The sequence below is a fragment of the Canis aureus genome, chromosome 33 (genome assembly GCF_053574225.1).
Source record: "Canis aureus isolate CA01 chromosome 33, VMU_Caureus_v.1.0, whole genome shotgun sequence".
NCBI lineage: Eukaryota > Metazoa > Chordata > Mammalia > Carnivora > Canidae > Canis > Canis aureus.
Genome location: NC_135643.1, coordinates 9,037,271 through 9,049,844, shown reverse-complemented (window position 1 = coordinate 9,049,844; position 12,574 = coordinate 9,037,271). Strand labels below are relative to the sequence as shown.

Below are 12,574 nucleotides of genomic sequence, written 5' to 3'. Positions count from 1 at the left end.
GACATGACCTGGAGTCCCGGAATTGAGTTCCACATCGGGCTCCCTGCACGGAGCCTGCTTCTCTCTGCCTGTGTCTCTCATGAGTAAATAAATAAAATATTTTTTAAAAGAGACACAGATAATTTACACTGGTGTGGTCAGTGTTAGGAGGAATCCAATCAGAAATAAGGAGCCACCCTGAGTCTAGGAACAGTGAGAAGCAACTACTATCCCTAGGTGTGTAAGGGCAAGAATACTCACTAAGCTTTATTCATACTTGTTAAGCCTAGTAGGAGCTGTGATTCTCTGTAGAGAAATTCAACCACTGCCCATACATGGCTCAGCAGGGGGGTTTCCATAGGAATAAACAGCGCAATTTTACCTTCCTCCCACCTTCTATTATGAGGCCTTCCATTGTTTAAACACAACTACTGGGAGCCAGAGGGGTGAGGGTGGGGGCTTATTTTTGTAGTCCATAAAACCACCCTCCTGGGGCATACCTCAGGATGAAGGGTGGAAAGTGCATCCAGAGAGACAAATGGAGAATATCCAGCATAGGAGCCAACACAATGAGCCAGAAATAGCAGGCATAGAAAACAAAGATCTTAAAACTAGCAAAGGAGAATAGAGACCTCTAAGAGGGAGGCCTCTAAGGAAAAGGGGATGGGGAGAGAATTCAATACAATCTATGGTATGGATGAGGGCTTGAAAAACTCAAGGCTGCATGTATTTCTGCTTAATTATGCAAGTAAATAAAGAGATAAAACAACACAAGAGAAAAAGAAACAAAAAAAAGCTATAGGAGAAAGGCAGCTTAAATTTGAAGTTAACAAAAACACAGCATGAGTTTGAGTAAACGACAAAAAAATTCTACTGGGATTATTGTTTTTTGGATGACACCAAATCCTCACTGTAAACTTACAGTGCATTATTTGGTTCACTAAGCAATTTTTTAACAGCTTGGAATATCATAAATGCTATTTGTTGGCCTCCAACGTTAAGAATTTATCTCTATGTGGCAACGGCCTGCCACCAGAACACAGGTGTCGTGAAAACCACCGCTAAACCTAAACCAAAATGGGAAAGGAAAAGACTCACATCAACATGGTAATCATTGGACATGTAGATTCAGGCGTCTATCGCTACTGGCCATCCGATCTACAAATGTGGTGGGATCAACAAAAGAACTATCAAAAGATTTGAGAAGGAGGCTGCTGAGAAGGGAAAAGACTCCTTCAAGTAGCCTGGGTCTTGGATGAACTGAAAGCTGAACGTGAACGTGGTATCACCATTGATATCTCCCTGTGGAAATTCGAGACCAGCAAGTATTATGTGACCATCATTGATGCCCCAGGACACAGAGACTTTATCAAAAACATGATTACAGGCACATCTCAGGCTGACTGTGCTGTCCTGATTGTGCTGCTGGTGTTGGTGAATCTGAAGCAGGTATCTCCAAGAATGGGCAGACCCGTGAGCGTGCCCTTCTGGCTTACACACTGGGAGTAAAACAATGAATTGTTGGTGCTAACAAAATGGATTCCACTGAACCACCCCACAGCCAGATAAGATAGGAGGAAATCGTTAAGGAACTCAGCACCTACATTAAGCAAATTGGCTACAACCCGGACACAGTAGCATTTGTGCCAATTTCTGGTTGGAATGGTGACAACATGCTGGAGCCAAGTGCTAACATGCCTTGGTTCAAGGGATGGAAAGTCACCCGTAAAGATGGGAATGCCAGTGGAACCGCACTGCTTGGAGCTCTGGATTGCATCCTGCCACCAACTGGTCCAACTGATAAGCCCTTGCGTTTGCCTCTCTGGATGTCTTCAAAATTGGTGGTATTGGTACTGTCCCAGTGGGTCCAGTGGAGACTGGTGTTCTTAAGCCTGGCATGGTGGTCACCTCTGCTCCGGTCAATGTTACAACTGAAGTAAAGTCTGTTGAAATGCACCATGAAGCTTTGAGTGAGGCTCTTCCTGGAGACAATGTGGGCTTCAATGTCTAGAACGTATCTGTCAAAGATGTTCGTCGTGGCAAGGTGGCTGGTGACAGCAAAAATGACCCACCCATGGAAGAGGCTGGCTTCATGGCTCAGGTGATTATACTGAACCATCCAGGCCAAATCAGTGCTGATATGCACCTGTGCTGGGTTGTCACACAGCTCACATTGCTTGCAAGTTTGCTGAACTGAAGGAGAAGATAGATCGTCATTCTGGAAAAAAGCTGGAAGATGGTCCCAAGTTCTTGAAATCTGGGGATGCTGCCATTGTTGATATGGTTCCTGGCAAACCTATGTGTGTTGAGAGCTTCTCTGACTGTCCTCCTCTGGGCCGTTTTGCTGTTTGTGACATGAGACAGACGGTTGCTGTGGGTGTCATCAAAGCAGTGGACAAGAAGGCAGCTGGAGCTGGCAAAGTCACCAAGTCTGCCCAGAAAGCTCAGAAGGCTAAATGGATATTATCCCCAATACCTGCCACCCCAGACTTAATCAGTGGTGGAGGCACAGTCTCAGAACTGTTTGTGTCAATTGGCCATTTAATAGTAAAAGACTGGTTAATGAGAACAATGCTTTGTAAAACCTTCAGAAGGAAAGGAGAATGTTTTGTGGACCATTTGTGTGTGTGTGTGTGTGTGTGTGTGTGTGTGTGTGTGTGGCAGTTTTAAGTTATTAGTTTTTATTTTTTTATTTTTTATTTTTTTTTAAATATTTTATTTATTTATTCATTAGAGACACACACACACAGAGGCAGAGGCAGAGACATAGGCAGAGGGAGAAGCAGGCTCCATGCAGGGAGCCCGATGTGGGACTCGATCCCAGGACTCTAGGATCACGCCCTGGGTCAAAGGCAGGTGCTAAACCTGCTGAGCCACCCAGGGATCCCAAGTTATTAGTTTTTAAAATCAGTACTTTTTAATGGAAACAACTTGACCAAAAATCTGTCACAGAATTTTGAGACCCATTAAAACAAAAGTTTAACGAGAAACCTGTGTCTTCTTTTGGTCAACACTGTAACCTTGTATAGTATTCAGGTAAAAGATCTGAGTTGCACAGAACCTATTTCTGGTGTTTAAAAATACTGAAACTGAAATTTGGGTTCACTGTTTTCCTGGGTGGAAACTTCAGGTTTTCCACCCTGTTTAAGGGAAAGAAACTATTTAAAGACATAGTAAAAACAATGCTATGGGAAAGGGAGGGGGGGTCTGTTGGTGCAATACAATTTCTCTTAGAACAGATAAGCAGAGTAACACCATAAGATAGTTTATAACAGGTTAAATTCTGTAATATCAAATCCAGTGTATTGTGTATAAAATTTGTATTCTATCACTAGGGAGTAAACTTGTTGATACAAAAAAAAAAAAAAGAATTTATCTCTGTGATTCATTCTAGTTTGTAGATTAGAATGTAAATTTTATCAAATTTAAAGGGGGGGCAGAGGAGGGAGTGAGAGAGAATCTTAAGAGATCTGAAGATCTCTAATATCTCATTATCCTAATAGCCTCTGAGATCATGACCTGAGCTGAAATCAAGAGTCAGACACTTAACCAACTGGGGCACCCAGAAAGCTCAGTCGAAGTAAGACTCTTCATCTTGGGGCTATGAGTTCAAGCCCCATGGGTACAGAGATTACAATCAATCAATCAATCAATACAAACTTTTTAAAAGTTAAAATTAGGGCACCTGGGTGGCTCAGTGGTTGAGTGTCTGCCTTTGGCTCAGATTGTAATCTCAGGGTCCTGGGATCGAGTACTGCATCAGACTCCCCAGAAGGAGTCTGCTTCTCCCTCTACCTGTGTCTCTACCTTTCTCTGTGTGTCATAAATAAATAAATAAATAAATAAATAAATAAATAAACAAACAAAAAAGTTAAAACCCTTAAAAAATTAAAAATAAAAATAATTAAGAAAATAGAAGCAGAGCTGATACATATAGGGAGACAAAAATGGTGCAAAAATGTGGAGCAAGGGAGGAAAGTGATAATGTTCTCACCTTACAAAGTTATTGACAAAAAATATTTATATGTTTTCTTTAGGTGCTAGAATAAGAAATAGGGATTAAGTATGTAACTTGAAGTTACGGGGTGACCAGTGGAGGAACTTAGAGAGATATTAGTTTCAAGGGGAGAAGGAAGGGATGAGAGAAGAGAGAAAGGAACAGAAGTGATGTGGATAGTACAAAAATATACTAAGTCATCATTTATCTTAGAACAGCCAAAAAGAAATCAGAAAAATTAAAATGAAAAATAATTTAAAATAGTAAAAGCAGGAGCAGTTGGCTGGCTCAGCTGGAGGAGCATTAGACTCTTGATCTTGGGGTCATGAGTTCCAGTGCCACACTAGTTGTGGAGATTACTTAAAAATAAAAATCTTATTTAAAAAAAAATTTAGGGCAGCCCCGGTGGCACAGCGGTTTAGCGCCACCTGCAGCCCAGGGCGTGATCCTGGAGTCCTGGGATCGAGTCCCGCATCAGGCTCTCTGCATGGAGCCTGCTTCTTCCTCTGCCTGTGTCTCTGCCTCTCTCTTTGTGTCTCTATGAATAAATAAAAATCTTTTTTAAAAATTTTAAAAATGATAAAAACAAAGAATAATAAGTATTGCTTCCAGAGAATGGCATTAGATCTGTGGAGGCATAGAAAAAACGATTATATCAGCCAGACTCCAATCAGGAGAAACACCCCAGTAATTTGAAGCTGGGAAGTTAAAAGTGCTACTAACTATAACATAGGGTTGAAGTATCAAAAGATTGACCAGTAGGAACTAAAGAGAAGTCTGAAGAATACAGGCCTAACAGAGAAGAAGAGCAGCAGCTGCTATGGCTAGGACTGAGCTAGGATACTTAGGGGAAGTGCATGCCACAGAGCTGAGATCCAGACCTGGCACGAGAGGGCACAGCTGTTCTCACTGGACCACAGAGGAGTCACTGCGGTGCCATGCCATGGAATTTTCTGGAAATCCATCATCTGGAGCTGGCTGGAAATCCACCCTCTGGGATGCCAGAAAAGCCATTCATAGGCAAGTCATTTACAGAGAGACGTCAAATCTAGCAACTTGCTGCAAAGCTGCCAGAAGAGACATCCTAGGAAGCTGTGGGCCACTGCCTGGTGGAGACGCTGTGCCCTCTGCCAGAGCCCAGAGCTGGGGAAGGCTGCATCTGCTTTTAGCTCTGGCCCTGACAGGAGCCATCCGTTCTGCGGGAGCGGATTGAAGGAACACACAGGAATCAGTAAGAGAACTCTCTTCCTCTTCAGGTGCCCTTCCAGCACCCTCTAATGTGAAAGCTTAATGTTGTCCTTGCTGCAAAGGGGAAAATGCTCAGAGGATCCAGGCCTATGAAGGCAGAGCAGGCATTGAGGGCGGACTTGGAAATGAGAGGCAATAAATTGATAACTGCTACACTATAATCATGATTTTTCTTTATACAGACGATTTGATGTTTTTAACTATCTGTATGTTTTATTTTGATAAAATTTTATTTTCTAAAATCCTGTGTCTGTAATGCAATTTCTTGATTCTCAGGCCTGCCTATAGAGTACTTGCTTTTAGATGTCCCATAATATGTAGATTCATATATGAGCCATCCTCTTCCACTGCTCCCCTCCAGAAATCCTGTTCCTGCTTCTCCTCCTGTCTCCCTCAGTCTCACCTGGGAGCCCTAAGTCAGAAAAACAGGAGTTAATTTAGACACCCCCTACAGAGTCACACTGTCCCTCATACACAAATACACTCACTCCCTATATTCAGTTTGTCACTAAGTAAAAGCATTCAATGTTCCTTATCTTTCTAAATTGTTCCCCTTTGCTTTACTACTAACTTACTTCAGGTCCTCATTATCCTAATAGCCTCTTAATGGTCTCTCATCACTCCCCAACGCAGCAATCCATATTTCACACTGCGACCCACCAGAGCAGGGGCTTTACTAAATTTAAATCTTATACTATCTCTCAATGGTCCCTGAAATCCCTGAGCTTGGAACACAAAGCCCTCCAGAATCTGGCTACTTGTCCAGCCTCACTCTCAACATAACCGTATGCTCCAATCACAGCAAATTTCAGGCATTTCTCCAACAGAACAAGCTGCTATACATAGGAATCATATAATGCAATCAATTAATTATAAAACCTACTTTGTATTGTATAAACTACTATTGGTTATAGGTCAGTCTCTACTGGGAATTAATAGCTCACCAGTAGAGGGAGAAAAAAAAAAAAAAAAAACTCATGCAGACAAAACACATTAACACTACTTTGATCACATGTCCAGATGCTCTGCCAACATTTTCCTTTGGACCTGTAATCCTGGGCTCTCTTCATTACCTTTGGCACCTGTGATAAATGGGAGTCCTGATACATCAGGACTCAGCAGAGGCTGCATGGACCAGAGGGTAAAGGAGAAAATGTTTAGTTTTGATTTTTCTTATTTTGCTTTTTTGTTGTTGCTGTTTGTAATACAAAAAATAAAAAAACAAGCCTATAACAATAGAAATATCTTTATCATTGAAATTTCTGCAGAAGAGGGGATCCCTGGGTGGCTCAGGGCTTGAGTGCCTGTCTTTAGCTCAGGTTGTGATGGGGTCCCACATCGGGCTCTCTGCATGGAGCCTGCTTCTCCCTCTGCCTATGTCTCTGCCTCTCTCTCTCTCTCTCTCTGTGTATCTTTCATGAATATATAATAAAATAAAATATTTTTTTAAAAAAAGAAAAAAATTTCTGCAGAAGAAAACAAACTTCCACTAAAATCTAGGATCTTCCCTGTCTCTCCATTGAAGTGTACAATGTGTTATAATGTGACTTTTTAATAATAGGAAGTTTCTTAGGAAGGCAGCCAGACTGTTTCCTCTGTCAGGCTAATGTCTGCTGGTCCTCCTTGGTTTAACAAAAAGTATCATCACCTTGGGAAAGATATTTCTGATTCTTTCAGCCTAAATCCAGTGTTCTTTATCCCTGATGCCATGGCACTCTAGTCATATTTCTCCTATTGAACTTAGCACTCTATGTTCCAATTGTTTATTCAATGCTCTTTCTCTCCTGCCTGTTTAAAGTGGGAACTTGAGAGCAGAAGCCTTCCTTCACTGTGTATCAATGTGGCCTTAAGTGGTGCTTTATGCACAATATGTTCACAAAACATATTTGTTAAAAAGAAGTGACTAAGGGACGCCTGGGTGGCTCAGCGGTTGAGCGTCTGCCTTCAACTCATCAGACTCCCTGCAAGGAGCCTGCTTCTCCCTCTGCCTGTGTCTCTGCCTCTCTCTCTCTCTATGTCTCTCATGAATAAATAAATAAAATTTAAAAAAAAAAGAAGTGATTGATTGTATGATGGCTATTAACTGATTGTACAATCGCTATTCTTACCTATTTGCAAATTGTAAATGGTTCGGGATCCCCTTTTGAAAATTTTCTCAAGGGTTTCAAATTTCTAAGCTATAAGAATTTTCTCACAGCATTTGCTACTGTAACTCACATGCAAACTGGGACACCATATTGTGGAAAATTCCATTTATTTCCCATCCAGGGAGCTGGACTATACTTAAACCATTATCCATCCTACCTAATAAAAAGGGTTAGCTGGCATTGTCCCCTAATATCTGATTTTCTTGCCAAACTGGAAGACATTTAGAAATCAATAACTCACAAAACATGCTAATAGCTTCAAATAAGCTTTTTTAGAACTGTACCATTAGTGAAAGTCCTTGGATGACATATACTCTAACCAGCCTCTCCCACACACATCAAACATTAAATCACCAACAGTGTATACTTATTTATTCATTTGTGTACTCATGATTCATACTCCAACTTCCTTAAAATAATGTTGTAAGAGTGATTAGCTAGGAACATCACTAATACCTATATTTTGGGGATCTTATGATTCACGGGCATGCTGATAGTAGCTTGGGTCTAAATTAGTAGCTTAGTTTTACATATGCTTTCCCTGGGCTTGTATCAGCAATTTTTCCAGATCAGTTTATAGATCAACAATATTGTGATATCACATAGCTGTGTGCAGAAAGTATGGAGTGATGCCACGTGAGTTTGTGTGTACAGAAAAAGAAGAGAATTCATTTAATGCTGTCCTATATGAACAAATGATTAGGAAGAGAATTCAAGAGCAAAACATATTAGAGAGAGTAATTTTACTTTTTGAAAATCAATAGCTCTAGCAAACTGCACATTTAAAATGAATCCATTATCTTGTATATAAATTATGCCACGATAACTTGAAAAAAAATCCATATCTGTGGTGACTGAAAGTAGATTAGCAGGTTGATTGGGCTAGGGAGGTAAGGATGTTACACAGGGGCATGCTCTTTATCTTGACTGTGGCTGGTGATTATTCAGGTGCATATATTGCCAAATCTTACCAATGTAAAAACGGGTTTATTTAATTTTATGTAAATCATAATTCAATAAAGTTGAGTAAAAAAAATCAATGGCTAAGCAAAGCAAAATTCTTTTCTTATTCAAGCCACGCTAAGTTGCTATTTTAAAGATTTATAATAAATTAACAGTAAATACCATATCTTTATGGTGACTTCGCTTTGTCTGAGAGCTCACAGACAAAAATTACTCACGGAGATCTCATTAAATGCGTAACATCATAAAATTTCTTTCCCTATGAAGAGAAATTATTAATTTTCAATAATGTAACATGAGTGAATTATGCATGTATATTAAAATGTTTATAACTCTACATATATATGTATATATAACAGCTTACCATCTAGTTGTGAGTCCTGTTCTAAAAGAAATGCAAATAGTAAATAAACTTGTGAATTCACAAATATAGTTCACCCTGTGTTATATTTAGGTGGAGAAATTGTCACTTCAAAATGGAAGATTTTGACAGTAACCATCATCAATTACATGCTATCTAAAGCACATACCCTCACAGGTAATAGTGGAATTCTGTAATTGCTAGGTATGCATGGCACATTATTAGGAACACCTCTCATGCATGGCCTTCTAACACCTTTTGGTTTTTGTTGTTTGTTTTTTTAAAGATTTTATTTATTTGAGAGAGAGAGAGAGAGACAGAGACAGACATAGTGACAGAGAGCACGAGTTGGGGACGAGAGGGAGGGAGAAGCAGGCTCCCTGCTCAGTTCGATCCCAGGACCCTGAGATTATGACCTGAGCCTAAGGCAGATGCTTAACCAACTGAATCACCCAGGCGCCCCTCCTAACACCTTCTGAATAACTTCTACATTTTATAAGTTTCTCCACTGTGAGCTTTACCTTCCCAAGAGAAAATCCATAAAACCCATTCCCCCTTCCCCATCCTAGGCAACCAGGATGCAAGCAGATAACCTCGGTTCCAGCAGCAGGTGCATGCATATGAGGTTTCAATTCACGGTGTGAGGGAACAGGCGAAGTGTTGAACATCTATTTTCCTGGTACAAGTGGCAGCTGAGGATCTTGCTTTAAAGGAGTAGTAGCAGAAGTTGCAATAAAGTCAAGTTCTTAGTATCAACAGCAATTTGAGAGAAGTCCAGTTCCTGGCATCAGAAAGCTGGGTTGTGGTGGTAGTAACAGTAACAATTCCCACATAGGCAAGTCCTGCAGCATGCTTCTAGGTTCTGGATGTAGTTCCTGGTAATTTGACCTGATGACAAGGATTCTGTGAGCTACCTGATTTTCTCCACTAATTTTTTTGTTAGCTTACATGAGCTGGAGCGGATTTTGTTTGCCCTTTGATCAGAATGCACACCTTATACAGAAGCTTGATAAGGAAGGAGTACTCTCATTGTCGGAAGCTTCCTAGAAAAGTAAGACCATATAGAGAAAATTCTATTCCAATTTATTCCAAAAAGTCAATTTTAGTACAGTGGCCACAGAGTAGAAGTGATCTCACAAGCTCTTCCAAGGAGATATCTGCCCTATCTCTATGTGGGCAGTCTTAGTGTTTATTTATTAGGTTAGGTTCTCTTTATTGGTAGATTATCCCAGTACTCTGGGGCACACACTGAACCCCAATGCTATGTGTAATGATTATAAATTGTGTCCTTCATGACTTGCCTGCTTCTACTCTCTCTCTTTCTCTCTGTGTGATCCCATCAAGGCTCAGAATTTTAAATATTATCTATACACTGATTACTCCCTAATTTCTATGCAGTGTAAACTGTCCTCTGAAGTTCAGACTCCTATGCAATTGCCTATCTGCTATCTCCATTTGGATGCCTAATAGGTAACTAAAATTTAACCTGGCCATTTCTTAGATATGACACTAAAAGCAAAAGTGTCTAAAGAAGAAAATAAATTAGGCTATACCAAAATTTAAAATGTTCGTCCTGCAAACAATACCATCATGAAAGTGAAAATCCAGTCCAAAAAAAGGAAAAAACATTTGCAAATCATTATCTGACAAAGGCTTTATATCTGAAAGCAGTACAACTCAACAATAAAAAGCAGTACAACTCAACAATAAAAGGAACAAATAATCCAACTTAAAAATGGGCAAAAGATGTAAAGAGACAGGTCCCCAAAGATATACAAATGGGCAATAAGCACATGAAAAGATGCTCAACATCATTAATACTTAGGAAAATGCAGACTTAAGCCATAATGAGATACCACTTTATAACCCACTAGGGTGGCTACAATGAAAAAAAGACAACAACAGAGATTGACATAGATGTAGTGGAACTGGAACCTTTATACATTGTTGATGGGAATGTGAAATGGTGTGACCACTTTCAAAAATAGTTTGGCAGTTCCTCAAAATAGACATAGAGTTACTACATAACCTAGCAATTCCAGTCTTGGTTATATTCTGAAGAGAAATGAAAATATATGTCCAAACAAAAATTTATACACGTTCATAGCAGCATTAATCATAATAGCCAAAATGTAGAAACAAATGTTCAGGGACTTCTGGGTGACTCAGCGATTAAGCATTTGCCTTCAACTCCAGGCGTGATCCTGGGGTTCTGGGATTGAGCCCCACATCGAGTTCCCTGCATGGAGCCTGCTTCTTCCTCTGTCTGTGTCTCTGCCTCTTTCTTTCACTCTCTGTGTATGTGTGTCTCTCTCTTTCTGTGTTTATTAAATAAATAAAATATTAAAAAAGAAACAAATGTTCATAAGCTGATGAATGAATAAGCTAAGTGCAGTGTATCTCTATGGTGGAATATTATTTAGCACTAAAAAGGATTAAAGTCCTGACGGATAAGATTAAGTTAAATAAAAGAATGCACCCATAAAAGACTACATGTTGGAGCATTCCTTAACATGAAATTCCAAGACTGGAGAAATCTATAGAAACAGAAAGTAGGTTAGTGGTTGCCTAGGGCCAGGAAAATAGATACAGGTTTCTTTTTGAAGTGATAAAATATTCTAAACTTAGATTGTGATGGTGATTGCCCGGCTCTGTGAATATACTAAAAAATCCTTGAATTGAACACTTTAAAAGTGTGAATTTTATGGTATGTGAATCATATCTTGGTATCAATGTTAAAACAAAACAAAACCTAACAGGGCTAAAACTAAACTTTGAAGTTCTTACTCCCTCAAACCCAAGCCTGTTTCTCTCTCAATTTTATCCTCTATTTTTGTCTAAGCCAAAAGCATAGAAGACATCCTTAATTCTTTACACATTCCCTACAACCAATCTATCTACAAATCTACTTGTCATTACCTCAAAATAGATCCCAATTCGACAACTTCACTCCTTCCCAGCTCTTATCCACGTCACCATCATTTGTGTTCCAGTGAAAATGTGTTCTAACTGGTGTTTCAGCTTCTATATTTACCTCTCTCTGTTTCCTTATTATAGCTAGCCGACTTTTTTTAAAACTGTGAATCAGCTTCTGCACAGCAAAGGAAACAATCAACAAAACCAAAAGGCAGCCTATGGAAGGGTAAAAGATATTTACAAATGGCATAGCTGATAAAGGGTTAGTATCCAAAATCTATAAAGGATTTATCAAACTCAATACCCAAAAAATAAATAATCCTGTTAAGAAATAGGCAGAAAGCATAAATAGACATTTCTTCAAAGAAGACATCCAGATGGGCAACAGATACATGAAAATCATCAGGGAATCATCAGGGAAATGCAAATCAAACTACAATGAGATACCACCCTCACACCTGTCAGAATGGTTAAAATTAATAACACAGGAAACAATAGATGTTGGCAAGGATACAGAGAAAGGGGAACCCTCTTGCACTGTTGGTGGGAATGCAAACTGGTGCAGCCACTCTAGAAAACAGTATGGAGGTGCCTCATTCATAAAAAACTCAAAAACAGAACTACCCTATGACCCAACAATTGCACTACTAGGTATTTACCCAAAGAATACAAAAATACAGATTCGAAGGGGTGCATGCACCCTAATGTTTACAGCAGCATTATCAACAATAGCCAAGTTGTGGAACAGGCCCATTGACTGATGAATGGATAAAGAAGAGGTGGTATATATTACTCGGCCATCAAAAAGAATGAAGTCTTGCTATTAGCAATGATGTGGATGGAGCTAGATGGTATTATGCTAAGTGAAATAAGGAAAGAAAAAAAGAGAGAGAGGCAAAACATAAAAGAGACTCAACTGTAGAGAACAAACTGAAGGTTGCTAGAGGGGAGGTGCACAGGAAG

General features: G+C 39.6%; 1 long non-coding RNA gene across 2 annotated transcripts in view; it reads right to left on the bottom strand.

The window, feature by feature from the left end:
• The window catches only part of LOC144304269 (uncharacterized), a 64,243-nt gene extending 52,563 nt beyond the window's left edge, over positions 1-11,680 (bottom strand). For both annotated transcript variants that reach the window (XR_013371193.1, XR_013371192.1), the window contains exon 1: positions 11,615-11,680. This is a non-coding gene — a long non-coding RNA (uncharacterized LOC144304269). The remainder of the gene's footprint in view (positions 1-11,614) is intronic.
• Between the last annotated feature and the right edge of the window lie 894 nt (positions 11,681-12,574).